At 46.4% G+C, this 14,424-nt stretch overlaps 1 protein-coding gene and 1 long non-coding RNA gene across 4 annotated transcripts in view; one reads left to right on the top strand and one right to left on the bottom strand.

Annotated features, from left to right (window-relative positions):
- The window catches only part of IPO4 (importin 4), a 420,928-nt gene that overhangs the window by 139,237 nt on the left and 267,267 nt on the right, over positions 1–14,424 (bottom strand). The window lies entirely within an intron of this gene.
- The window catches only part of LOC141089083 (uncharacterized), a 249,028-nt gene that overhangs the window by 45,374 nt on the left and 189,230 nt on the right, over positions 1–14,424 (top strand). The window lies entirely within an intron of this gene.

Raw genomic sequence — 14,424 nt, 5'->3', positions numbered from 1 at the left:
GTCAACCCGTACTATCCGTCGGCATCTGAATGAAAAAGACTGTATGGTAGGAGACCCAGGAAGACCCCACTTCTTACCCCGAGACATAAAAAAGCCAGGATGGAGTTTGCCAAAACTTACCTGAAAAAGCCTAAAACATTTTGGAAGAATGTTCTCTGGTCAGATGAGACAAAAGTAGAGCTTTTTGGGCAAAGGCATCAACATAGAGTTTACAGGAGAAAAAGGCATTCAAAGAAAAAAAACACGGTCCCTACAGTCAAACACGGCAGAGGTTCCCTGATGTTTTGGGGTTGCTTTGCTGCCTCTGGCACTGGAATGCTTGACCGTGTGCATGGCATTATGAAGTCTGAAGACTACCAACAAATTTTGCTGCATAATGTAGGGCCCAGTGTGAGAAAGCTGGGTCTCCCAGCAGGACAATGACCCAAAACACACTTCAAAAAGCACTATAAAATGGTTTTTAGAGAAAGCACTGGAGACTTCTAAGGTGGCCAGCAATGAGTCCAGACCTGAATCCCATAGAACACCTGTGGAGAGATCTAAAAATGGCAGTTTGGAGAAGGCACCCTTCAAATATCATGGACCTGGAGCAGTTTGCCAAAGAAAAATGGTCTAAAATTCCAGCAGAGCATTGTAAGAAACTCATTGATGGTTACCGGAAGCGGTTGGTCGCAGTTATTTTGGCTAAAGGTTGTGCAACCAAGTATTAGGCTGAGGGTGCCAATACTTTTGTCTGGCCCATTTTTGGAGTTTTGTGTGAAATGATCAATGTTTTGCTTTTTGCTTCATTCTCTTTTGTGCTTTTTCATTTAAGACAAATTAAATGAAGATAATAATACCAAAGAATTTGTGTTTGCAATCATTTTCAGGAAGAAACTGAGTATTATCTGACAAAATTGCAGGGGTGTCAATACTTTTGGCCACAACTGTATATTCACCTTCTAATGTCCCGCGCAGCGTCCTCAGGCCTCCGCGATCCTCCGGCAGGTCCCGTTCCCAGTGATGCATTGCGTCAATGATCTCTGATGACTTCGCAGTCTCGCGAGACCGCTACAGTATCGCGAGCCTGCGACATCAGAAAAGGTCATTATCGCAATGCATTACTGGGAACGGGACCTGCCGCGTGTATCGCTGAAGCCTGGGGACGCTGCGCGGGTCATCGGAATGTGAATATAACCCGATTTTTTTATTTTAATTCTATTTTTTACAGGGATATGGTACCCAGAGCCCGGAGGACAGTCTCCTCTCCTCCGGACCGTGGATACCATCCGCGAATGTTCTGCTTACCTTTCGCATGGTGGGCACAGTGTCATGTCGGACGCTATTCACACCACAGCGTCCGGCAGGCAGCGGTAGTTCCATCTCCGTCCACTATAGCCTCAGTGGCGCCGGCTTGATTTTACTCAGGTTATTGGGGGTTAATCTAGCTGGAAATCAGGTGGGCTGTTTGGTCACGCCCACGGTCTTTAAATAGTCGTGCTGGCCTATGGGCGTCGCCGATTATAGCTTGTGTTTTATGCCAAGTGGTTCCGGTCTGGAGAGGAGGTGTTGGAGAGACAAATTCGTAGCTGGTGGCGTATGATCCGTTGTTACCTTTTCGCCTTCCTATATTTGTGTTTTGTTTTGCCCTGTTCACATTACGGTATTGTCCTGTGTGTATGCGGCGCGGTGCGGTTTAAGTTCTCCCTGTCTGTCATTAATGTGTGGGCTTTGGTGATTTGACGACTCACTGGGTGGAGGGTTCAGCTTAGGGCTGAGCAGGAGATAAGGAAAGGTTGGAGGCTCAGGCATTTGCACCATTAGCAAAAACCCTGGGTTGAGGGTCAGACAGGGTTTTCCGTAGTTGGAGGGACTCCGCAGGGGCCCCGGGTATTTCAGCCTTCTTTGACCTAAGCCCCGCGTAACACACAGCCACATGCGGAAAGTAAGCAGAACAATGCATTCCTACGTGGGTGGAATTGCCACGATTTTGCAAAATGAGCATGCTACATATTTTTCCGTGATGCGATTCCGCCGCGGGAAAATCCGCAGCATTAGCACAGCATTGCGGAATCCCATAGGATTGCATGGGATGCTGGTTTTTTGCATTTTCGCGGCAAAATTGCGCGTTAAAAACCGCCGCGAAAACGCAAAAAAAAGCGACATGTAAACGCAGCCTAAAAGATCTGCAGGTTCAATTAGAGGATCTAGATAACAGGGGCATAAGATGTAATATTAGAGTACGGGGTGTTCCAGAATCAAATGAACAGGAGATTCCTATACTAATACAACCCCTGCCAAAAATTATCTAATCACCGGCCATTGGACTTTAATTTTGTAGAAAAAAAGGAGATCACAGACATGGCACAAAACTAAAGTCATTTCAAATGGCAACTTTCTGGTTTTAAGAAACACTAAAACAAATCAAGAACAAAAAATGTGGTAGTCAGTAATGGTTACTTTTTTAAACCAAGCATAGGGGAAAAATTATGGAGTCATGAAAAACAAACAAAAAAACACTCCAACACATCACTAGTATTTTGTTGCACCACCTCTGGCTTTTACAACAGCTTGCAGTCTCTGAGGCATGGACTTAATGAGCGTCAAACAGTACTCTTCATCAATCTGGCTCCAACTTTCTCTGATTGCTGTTGCCAGATCAGCTTTGCAGGTTGGAGCCTTGTCAGGGACCATTTTCTTCAACTTCCAACCAAAGATTTTCAATTGGATTGAGATCTGGACTATTTGCAGGCCATGACATTGACCTTATGTGTCTTTTTTCAAGGAATGTTTTCACAGTTTATGCTCTATGGCAGGATGCATTATCATCTTGAAAAATTATTTCTTCGTCCCCAAACATCCTTTCAATTGCTGGGATAAGAAAAGTGTCCAAAATATCAACATAAACTTGTGCATTTATTGAAGATGTAATGACAGCCATCTCCCCAGTGCCTTTACCTGACATACAGCCCCATATCATCAATGACTGGAAATTTGCATGTTCTCTTCAGGCAGTCATCTTTATAAATCTCATTGGAACGGCACCAAACAAAAGTTCCAGCATCATCACCTTGCCCAATGTAGATTTGCGATTCATCACCCATCTCTCTTCTTGCTCCCTCTTCGACCGCTTACAATCTGGCTTCCGGTCACACCACTCCACTGAAACTGCCCTTACTAAGGTCACCAATGACCTCTTAACTGCCAAGAGCAAGCGACACTACTCCGTCCTCCTCCTCCTGGACCTGTCGGCTGCCTTTGACACAGTGGACCATTCCCTATTATTACAGACCCTCTCATCCCTCGGCATCACAGACTTGGCCCTCTCCTGGATCTCATCATACCTAACAGACCGGACATTCAGCGTCTCCCACTCACACACCACCTCCTCACCTCGCCCCCTATCTGTCGGAGTCCCACAAGGTTCAGTCCTAGGGTCCCTGCTGTTCTCTATTTACACCTTTGGCCTGGGACAGCTCATAGAATCTCATGGCTTTCAGTATCATCTTTATGCTGATGACACACAGATCTACATCTCTGGACCAGATATCACCTCCCTACTAACCAGAATCCCTCAATGTCTGTCCACTATTTCATCCTTCTTCTCCACTAGATATCTGAAACTCAACATGGACAAAACAGAATTCATCATCTTTCCCCCATCTCACGTGACCCCCCCTACGAACCTATCAATTACAGTAAATGACTGCCCACTCTCCCCAGTCCCACAAGCTCGCTGCCTCGGAGTAATCCTTGATGCTGATCTCTCCTTCAAACCACATATCCAAACCCTTTCCACTTCCTGCCGACTTCAACTCAAAAATATTTCACGCATCCGTTCATTCCTCACCCAAGAATCTGCAAAAACCCTAGTCCATGCCCTCATCATCTCTCGCCTTGACTACTGCAACCTCATGCTCTGTGGCCTCCCCTCAAACACTCTCGCACCCCTCCAATCTATTCTAAACTCTGCTGCCCGACTAATCCACCTGCCCCCCCGCTATTCCCCAGCTTCTCCCCTCTGTCAATCCCTTCACTGGCTCCCAATTGCCCAGAGACTCCATTACAAAACCCTAACCATGACATACAAAGCCATCCACAACTTGTCTCCTCCATACATCTGTGACCTCGTCTCCCGGTACTTTCCTGCACGCAACCTCCGATCCTCACAAGATCTCCTTCTCTACTCCCCTCTTATCTCCTCTTCCCACAATCGCATACAAGATTTCTCTCGCGCATCACCCCTACTCTGGAACTCTCTACCACAACATATCAGACTCTCGCCTACCATCGAAACCTTCAAAAAGAGCCTGAAGACCCACCTCTTCCGACAAGCCTATAACCTGCAGTAACCACTGATCGACCAAACCGCTGCACGACCAGCTCTACCCTCGCCTACTGTATTATCACCCATCCCGCTGTAGATTGTGAGCCTTCGCGGGCAGGGTCCTCTCTCCTCCTGTACCAGTTATGACTTGTATTGTTTAAGATTATTGTACTTGTTTTTATGTATACCCCCCTCACATGTAAAGCGCCATGGAATAAATGGCGCTATAACAATAAATAATAATAATAATAATAATAATATGACTTTCATCAGTCATCCACAGTCCACGATTGCTTTTCCTTAGCCCATTGTAACCTTGTTTTTTCGGTTTAGGTGTTAATGATGGCTTTCGTTTTGCTTTTCTGTATGTAAATCACATTTCCTTTAGGCGGTTTCTTACAGTTCGGTCACAGACGTTGACTCCAGTTTCCTCCCATTAGTTCCTCATTTGTTTTGTTGTGCATTTCCTGTTTTGGAGAGATATTGCTTTAAGTTTCTGATCTTGACGCTTTAATTTCTTCCTTGGTCTACCAGTATGTTTGCCTTTAACAACCTTCCCAAGTTGTTTGTATTTGGTCCAGATTTTAGACACAGCTGACTGTGAACAACCAACATCTTTTGCAACATTCAATAGTAAAAACAATCGGCGCTACGCTTTACATATATCACACACAAGCAGCAAGTTTTAAGGACAAAACCACTCGATTTGTCCAATATAATAAGCCATAAAAAGCAAAGCTATAAAAACTCGCGCTGTAGTGTATAACTAAGGGTTAAATTCCACCAAACCAGTAATTTTACCTTTAACAACCTTCCCATGTTGTTTGTATTTGGTCCAGATTTTAGACACAGCTGACTGTGAACAACCAACATCTTTTGCAACATTGCGTGATGATTTACCCTCTTTTAAGAGTTTGATAATCCACTCATTTGTTTCAATTGACATCTCTCGTGTTGAATCCATGATTCATGTCAGCCCACTTGGTGCATCAGCTCTCCAAGGTGTGATCACTCCTTTTTAGATGCCAACTAACGAGCAGATCTAATTTGATACAGGTGTTAGTTTTGGGAATGAAAATTTACAGGGTGATTCCATAATTTCTTCCCTCAAAATTTAGTGACTCCATAATTTTTCCCCTATGCTTGGTTTTAAAAAGTAACCATCACTGACTACCATATTTTTTGTTCTTGATTTCTTTTAGTGTTTCTTAAAGCCAGAAAGTTGCCATTTGAAATGACTTTAGTTTTGTGTCATGTCTATGATCTGCTTTTTTTCTACTAAATTAAACAACTGAATGAACATCCTCCAAGGCCGGTGATTACATAATTTTTGCCGGGGGTTGTACTTCAAACTATCTTTAACTCTATCCTTGGAGAACCACCCGCAACACAAATCTCATATTACCCTGCAAAAAAGAATTCTTTATTAATCATCCTTTAGGACCTCTGGATCCCCTACAGGTTGGGTTTCCCTTTTGCACTAACAGCCCATCGTAAAGGAATTTTTGCGACTCTGTGTTCTTTGGTGGACTTGCCAGCTTTTTGTACAGTCCTTAATCTACAACCTCCAAAATTAGTGGACTGGGACACCCCTCTGCCCCCGGGGGCACCACAGCCGATTTGGAACCATAAAAGAAGGAAAGATATTAGAGGACGAAGCATGAGGGGCAGTGGAGGAAGAGGTTCCCCTGTTAAAGGGTTTCTGTCCTGTTGGCTAAGGTTGAGATTATATGCCTTTTTTTTTTTAGGTACTGGCCGGTACTTGTTCTCTTATATGCTGATTATTGATATTTGTGGAGCCATCTATATAGCATGCGAAGATTCCATGTGTTATAAACAATATAGATTTTAAGGGGTCTGTTATTTCTTATCCCCTTTGGATCTCTCTTCTCCCTGCTTGGGTTAAATTTCAGGCACTAACCCCACAGTATTTTACTTTGGGGTTACCTTATTTACATCAAATTCTTGATGGGCTCATTTTCCTCAACAGGAGCAACCCCTTGCCAGGAGTTCTTCCTGGGAAATATGGTTTTATGTTCACTTAAATTTGTACTTTTTTTCATCATAATATTGCACGCCCCAATGTTTTTACGATAGGTGATCTATATGATCAAGGAACGTTGATATCTTTTGAGCAATTACAAGTTAATCGCAATGTCCCGAGATCCCAGTTCTTTTGTTATCTACAACTAAGGTCAGCTTTTCAATCACACATGAGATGTATAGGTATAGATAATGCTATTTCTTCTCTACCCTTGATAGGGATCCTTAAATCACAAGGCCCCCAAGGTCTCATCTCCTCTCTGTATACATATATGCTGTCAGTAGGGACAGAATCTATTATAGACTCCGTTAAGAGGAAATGGGAAAAGCTCATCCCGGATACACGGGGAGAGGAGTGGGAAGAAATCCTGGAGTCATCAATCAGGGTATCTCCGTCTGTTAATAACAGGATGATACAATTATATATTATAAATCAATCATATTTGACTCCAACTCGACTCTTCAAGATGGGCCGATACCAATAATCGGAATGTTTGAGATGCCATTCATTAGATGCAGACTTTATTCATATGATCTGGTACTGTCCTATCGTTGCACAATTTTGGAGGGAGGTGACATCATTATTGACATCTCTGGTACAAATTCCCGTCCCCCTTGAACCACAGGTCTGTCTGTTTGGAGTATGGGATGAGGAGACATGGGGTCAATATGTTGGGATTTTCCTACGGGAGACACTGTTTATGGGACGAAAGGTACTGGCATTGCGGTGGATGGGGGGGTTCATCTCCATCTCTCGGGTCCTGGATCAATTTAGTGAATTCGATTATCACATATGAACGCACGTTATATCAAAACAGAGGGTGCCCGGGTAAATTTGAAAAGATTTGGGAGAGGTGGAATTCCTCTCACCTCACTTTGTAGAGTGGAGATGTCACATAATAAATAGCTAATTGTGTGGAAGTAGGCTGCGGAATAGTTTATGTTCTTGTAGATGTAGGTACGGTTTAGAAGTTAGGTAAACCTCATCACTCGAGTAATAACACAAGACCATTGTGATTTAATTGACATTATATTTCGCTTTATTTTGTATACAACTGGTATGCACATTTTGCCCCGCATTTCAATGTCATATGAAACATTTGTATATTTTTATATTATGCTTAACATTATATACCAGTATGTATATTGTACACCTGTTTATGGTTTAATAAACGAATTAAAAAAAAAATAAATATTGCACACCCCACTTTACAGTTTTTGAATTTCCACAAAAATGTAAAAAACAAAATAAATTTAGTTCAACTTCACAATTGTGTCCCACTTGTTGATTCTTCACCAAAAATTTACATTTGGTATCTTTATGTTTGAAGCATGATATGTGGGAAAAGGTTGAAAAGTTCCAGGGGGCCGAATACTTTCGCAAGGCACTGTAAATACCTCTAAAACAGAGGCCTTACCCTTGATCATTCCCCCTAATATCCTTGACTATTTAAAGACAAACTTTAAATTTTGATGGAAAACCGAGGCTATTAAACTTACATTTTTTTTTAAATTTGTTTATTCACCATAAAACAAAATGTACACACTTATATACAACCAAAATAATACATGTGCACTTGTCAAGGAGGTTATGAGAGAACAGCAAATTTGCACATTAAACTGTTTGTGCAATGTTAATTTTACAATTGTTGTATGGATAATAGACAAATTAACAAGTGAACAGAAAACATTATTTAACCTTATACATGTTTGGTAATATATACCGTATTTTTCGGACTATAAGACACACCGGACAATAAGACGCACCCTAATTTTCAGAAGGAAAATAGGGAAAAAAAGTATTAAGTTACGTACCGGTAACGGTATTTTTCGGAGGCCCATGACAGCACCACGAGAGAGGGGATCCGCCCTATAGGAACAGGAAACCTACAGATACAAAAAGGGCGGCACCTCTCCCACGCATCAGTTGGATTACAGAGCTTGAGAGGCTACCATGGTTAGTACACAACATATGATATATATAACCTATCTACCCTATTTAACAGAATTATTCCATACCATCTCCCACATAAGGTGATTCTATGAACACTCTTCTAAGGAGTGCACCCCTATATGTGAACAAGGGAGGGAACTAAGGGTGCTGTCATGGGCCTCCGAAAAATACCGTTACCGGTACGTAACTTAATACTTTATTCGGACTCCCATGACACCACCACGAGAGAATTACAGAGATGTAAACTAACTTAGGGAGGGACTACAGCCTGCAGCACCCTTAGCCCGAAGGTGAGGTCTGAGGAGGCACCCATGTCTAACCGATAGTGGTTAAAAAAGGTGGAAGGAGATGACCAGGTGGCCGCCTTACATATTTGATCAATTGATACTCCAGATCTCTCCGCCCAGGATGATGCCATGGCCCGAGTGGAATGTGCCCTCAGGTTCTGTGGAGCCGGACCGCCACCTGCTGTGTAGGCAAGAGAGATAGCCTCCCTAATCCACCTTGCTAATGTGCGTTTTGTATCCTTTCCTGGAACCTTGGAAGGATAGGAATAATGCGTTCTCCTTCTTCCAAGGATCCGTGGCTGCTAAATATGTCAGTAAGCATCTTCTAATATCTAACGCCTGGAGTTTCTGCTCTTTAGGGTTGGTTGGGTTAGGGAGGAAGGAAGGCAGAACTATCTCCTGTGTCCTGTGGAATTGTGTTGCCACCTTGGGAAGGTATGCTGGATCTGGCCTTAGGATCACTCTATCCTGTAAGAACTCTGTGTAAGGAGGCAATCTGGAAAGTGCCTGTATATCGCTCACCCTACGCGCGGATGTTATTGCTACCAGGAATGCTGTCTTAAGAGATATAATCTTTAGTGAGGCGGAATCTAAAGGTTCAAACGGACTTTCTGTCATGGCTGTAAGGACTAAGTTTAAGTCCCATGGTACGCATCTGTCTTTGTGTATAGGTCTCGATCTGGCCGCTGCTCTGATGAACCTTGCTACCCAATAATCCTTTGCAATATCAGCTGCAAACAGGGCCCCTAAGGCTGAAACTTGTACTTTTAGCGTACTTGTGGAGAGACCCAATTCGAAACCTTTCTGGAGAAATTCCAGAATATGTTTCGTGGGAATTCCATCTCTGATGTCAAAGTGAAAGGTGGACAGGAAGCGTTTCCAGGTCCTAGCATAGATATTAGTGGTGGTTAATTTTCTGCTTCTTAGGAGGGTGTCAATTAAGTTCTTGGAGAACCCTCTATTTTTTAATAGTGACCTTTCAAATACCACGCCGTCAAATGAAGTCCCGCTACTTGTGGGTGGCTGACTGGCCCCTGGTAGAGGAGATCCGGAAGGTTCAGCAGTACCCAGGGATCGCCTACCGACATGGTCCTCAACCACGCGAACCAGGTCCTCCTGGGCCAAAAGGGGACAATCAGTATGACTCTTGCCTGATCCTCTCTGATCTTCCTGACTACCAGAGGAAGAAGATTCAATGGTGGGAAGGCGTATGCCAGAGAAAAATCCCATCTTATCAGTAGGGCATCCACCGCCAGGGGATTTTCCCTGGGGTTCAGAGAGCAGAACAATCTTTCTTTTCTGTTTTTTCTGGTGGCAAAGAGGTCTACCTCTGGCTGGCCCCATCTGCGGACAATCTGGCGGTAAATATCTTTGTTCAAAGCCCATTCTCCTTGTCTTAGAGCCTTGCGGCTTAAAAAGTCTTCTCTTACATTGTCCTTTCCGCTGATGTGGAGCGCGGTCAAAGATAGACAATTTCTCTCTGCTATCTGGAGGAGCCGTTCTGTTATCTGCATCAGAGCGCTGGAGCGGGTTCCACCTTGGTGGTTGACATATGCTACCGCTACCTGGTTGTCCGAGTGTATCCTCACATGATGGCCCTGCAGGTAGATAATGAGTTTCTTGACTGCCCGCTCTATCGCCAATAGTTCTCTCTGGTTGGATGAGATTTCAGAATTAGAATCCCACTGGCCCTGTACCACTATGTCCCCCATATGGGCTCCCCAACCGAAGGAACTTGCGTCTGTGGTTATAATACGGGTTATCTGTGTTATCCAGGGCACCCCTGACGCTAGGTTCTCGCTCTCAAGCCACCATCTCAGTGATGTAACAGTTGAGGGGCTTAGACACATCCGACCCTGTAAGGAGCCTCCAAGGGCCCTGCTATTAATCAAGACGTCGTTTTGAAGGGTTCTGGTATGGAACTGTGCCCACCTTACTGCTGGGATGCATGAAGTTAGAGAACCTAACAGGGACATGGCCTGTCTGAGGGTCATAGATGGATTATCCATTGCCCGAAGAACCTGCTCCTGTATTTTTTGTAATTTATCTAGTGGTAGCAGGCACCGCTGAGTGTCTGAATTTAGTATCAACCCTAAAAATTTCTGTATTTTTAAGGGCTGGAGTCGGAATTTCTCGTAGTTTAAAATCCATCCCAGGTTTTCTAACCTGGATCTAGCTTTTTCTATCTGGGATTTACAATGACCCACCGATTTTCCTACAATCAAGAAATTGTCTAAATATGGAATGATTAAGACGTCAACCTCTCGTAAGTGAGCCATAACTTCGGCCACTAACTTTGTAAAAACCCTGGGTGCTGCTGAGAGACCAAAGGGAAGGGCTCTATACTGAAAATGACGTACTGTGCCCTCTACTGAAACTGCCACCCTCAGGAACTGCTGGAAGTCTGTATGGATAGGTACATGATAGTACGCGTCTTTCAAATCTATGACTGCCATAAAACAACCTTTAAACAATATTTTTATTGTTGTATTAATGGACTCCATTTTGAATGTATGATTAATCAAAAACTCGTTAAGGGAACGAAGGTTTATAATCGTTCTGAATGTGTTATCAGGTTTCTGGATTAGAAACAGGGGAGAGTAAAACCCTCTTCCCCTTTCAGCCTCTGGAACCTCTACCAGGACATTTTTCTGACATAGGCTCAAGACTTCCGCTTCTAAAGCCGCTTGTTCGAGATGAGAAGATCTTAAGGGGGTCAGTTTAAAGGTGTCCCGCGGGATCTGGGTAAATTCCAACCTAAGCCCGGTGGATATTACCTTACGCGCCCAGTCACTATTCGTAATCTGTGACCATGCCGGGAAGAAGGATGACAGTCTACCCCCCACGGGAACCGCTAGTCATTGATTTGGTTTCTTTTGATCTCTCGACGAGCGTGTAAACATATAGCCCGTACCTCGTCTCCTTCTGTCTTCCCATCAGGGTCGATCTCTAACAGGCGAAGAGTTGCGCCTTCTCCCCTGGCCAAATCTCCTACCAAATGGGCGACGGTAGGACGCTGATGAAAGGTTTGGGAATCTTTTCTTGTCGTCCCCCGCCTTTTCAAGCAGCTCGTCTAGGACAGTTCCAAACAAATATTCGCCCTCACATGGAATCGCACAGGGCTTTGCTCTGGACTGGATGTCTCCCTGCCAGCACTTTAGCCACAGGGCTCTGCGAGCTGCGTTAGAGAGACCTGCTGCTCTGGCGGCCATTCTCACTGCATCCGCTGAGGCATCTGCCAGGAAGGCTGCTCCCTCTTGGATGGTCGGTAGGGCCCCAAGAATTGTCTGTCTTGATGTACCCTGTTTTAGTTGTGACTCCAACTGGTCCAACCAGACCATCATGGACCTGGCCGTGCACGTTGAAGCCACTGCTGGTCTTAAGGACCCGGCCGCCATCTCCCAGGTGTTTTTCAGGAAAGTATCAGCTTTCCTGTCTAAGGGATCTTAAGGGATCCCATGTCCTTAAAGGGGAGCGAGGATTTTTTTGATGCCTTCGCAATGGCAGCGTCTAATTTGGGGGCTCTGTCCCAAGAACTTACTGCTGGATCGTCGAAGGGGTATCTCCTTTTGAGGGCTGGTGGTAGCGACCCTCTTTTGTCCGTTTTTTTCCACTCTCTGTGGATCAGATCCTGTATCTTTTGATTTAACGGAAAGACTCTCCGCTTCCTCTGTTCCAGCCCACCGAACATGACATCCTGCATGGATAAATGGGGTTTAGGCTCCTCTACCTCCATTGTCCCTCTGACTGCTTTGACCAGCTTGTCTACCCGGTCAAGAGGCAGACAAAATCGCCCCGAGTCCTCTTCTCCTGAGGAGGACGAGGGAGATGAAGCCTGGGAGTCTCTGCTTTTTCTCCACTCTACCGAGGAATCAGACTCCCCCGGGACCTCGCCCCTTAGACTTTGCGGCTGAGACAAGGACTTTAGGGTTTCCCTCATTTCTACCCTGACAATGTCTCTCAAACTCGCCGCTACTGCAGGCGACTCTTCTGCCATGTCTGCTGAATACAGGGGGGGCACAATCTTTTGAGGCACGCGTCCGGTAATGGGCATGCACAGAGTGTGCATTCCCTATGCTTATTTTTACTTGTAGCTTTTTTTCCCTAGAAAAAGAAAAACACAGAAGGGGGGTCCCGTCACTGAGTGAACTTTCACGAAGATCACTTACCAGTGCCACAATCAAGTACCGGAGAACGAGGGGGATTTCTTTCGGTCGATGCTCCTGTCTGCCTGGAGGAGCTCTTACGAGTGGACTGGTCACTTCGTCCCGCATTACTGTCACGGGACCCTTTCTTTTTCTGTTTGACCTGCCGAAGGTCATCCAGGGGCGGCAGTGATGCTTGCCGCTGCTGCCCTTGCTTCTGCCGCTGCTGCTGCTCTCGATCGCTTTCCATTACCACTGCTGCTGCTGCACACTGCTGCATGTAGTAATGTGGCCAAGGCAAGGTACCCTGCCCGGGTCCCGCCTAAATACCCCCTCCTCTGGTCAGCAGTATCCATGCCGCGCCCCTCCCCCCCCCTTAACGGAGCTCCCTACCCCAGCTGGCGCCCGACCCCGCGCCATCGGTGTTTCCAATGGGCGCCGCCATCTTGGAATCGCCGCACATGCGCAGTGGCGCGCTGACCCGGAAGCGCCTCCTCCGCCCGCCCCCTGACGTCACCGCTACCCCGGAAACGCCGGAAGCCCCGCGGGACGCCCGGGAGCTCCGGAGCAGCGCCCGGTCGCAGCCCCCTGCACAGCGCTGCCAACATATCTGCGCCGCCGGAGCCGGGAATCCCCGGGGGGGGGTATACTTACCGGCGGCGGCTTAATTCCGGAGACGGACATCCTCCGGACGCCGCTCCCTGCTGTCCACGCCACTGCCGTGACACTCATCCTGGGCCACCGTGGCGCCTTCCAGGAGATCCGAACCAGGCCAAGGTAGGAGACCCCCTCGCTACCGGTGTCGGCTGGCCGGCCTGGGATCCAATTCTTCTGTAGGATCCCGTCCCCTCAGGAACAGGAAAGCAACTGATGCGTGGGAGAGGTGCCGCCCTTTTTGTATCTGTAGGTTTCCTGTTCCTATAGGGCGGATCCCCTCTCTCGTGGTGCTGTCATGGGAGTCCGAATAAATAATAATGTGTCAAATGGGGGTCCGTCTTACAGTCCGAATTCAGCTTACCTGGGAAGGGATCCGGCACAGGTGGAGGAGTAGTCACAGGGGTCATTCAGTGGTCCAGGCTCGTGCGGTGGCGGCTCTGTGCTGGGGCTGGTGGACTGTGCTGGGGCAGCTGGGACTGGGGCAGCTATGCTGGGGCAGGTGGGCTGTGCTGAGCTGGGGCAGGTGGGCTCTGCAGGGTGAGGGTAGCGGCGGGCTGCGCTCCGATGCAGGGGCGGCGGCTCCGCCGGCATTTCCTTGCAGCCCGGAGGCCCCCGCACATCCCTTGCTGGCCGCCGCCATGTTGCGGTGGCCTCCGGGAACATGGACGCCGGGAAGATGGCCGCCGGTCCGGGGACGGCACATGCGCAGGTTCAGATCTCGTCCCGAGATCTCGTTGCTGAGATTTGAATCTCGTCCCCCGCACCGCAGAGCCCCGCCCGCTGCCACCACTGCACCGCAGAGCCCCGGAGGTTAGTAATATTGCGACCATAAGAAGCACCCCACACTTTCCCCCAAAATTTGGGGGAAAAAAAGTGCGTCTTATGGTCGGAAAAATACGGTACCTCAAAAAGATACTACGCATCTAATTAAACTACAACTATCCCGTTGCCAAGCACAGTTACACAATATTATACTCCATGTGATGCCTTAAAATATGACTTGATGTTTTTCAATCATAACATTGACGGTGG

The sequence above is a fragment of the Dendrobates tinctorius genome, unplaced genomic scaffold, assembly GCF_039654945.1.
Source record: "Dendrobates tinctorius isolate UK_male_01 unplaced genomic scaffold, ASM3965494v1 ptg000044l, whole genome shotgun sequence".
In the NCBI taxonomy this organism is placed as follows: Eukaryota; Metazoa; Chordata; class Amphibia; order Anura; family Dendrobatidae; genus Dendrobates; species Dendrobates tinctorius.
This window is presented reverse-complemented; position numbering and strand designations above follow the sequence as displayed.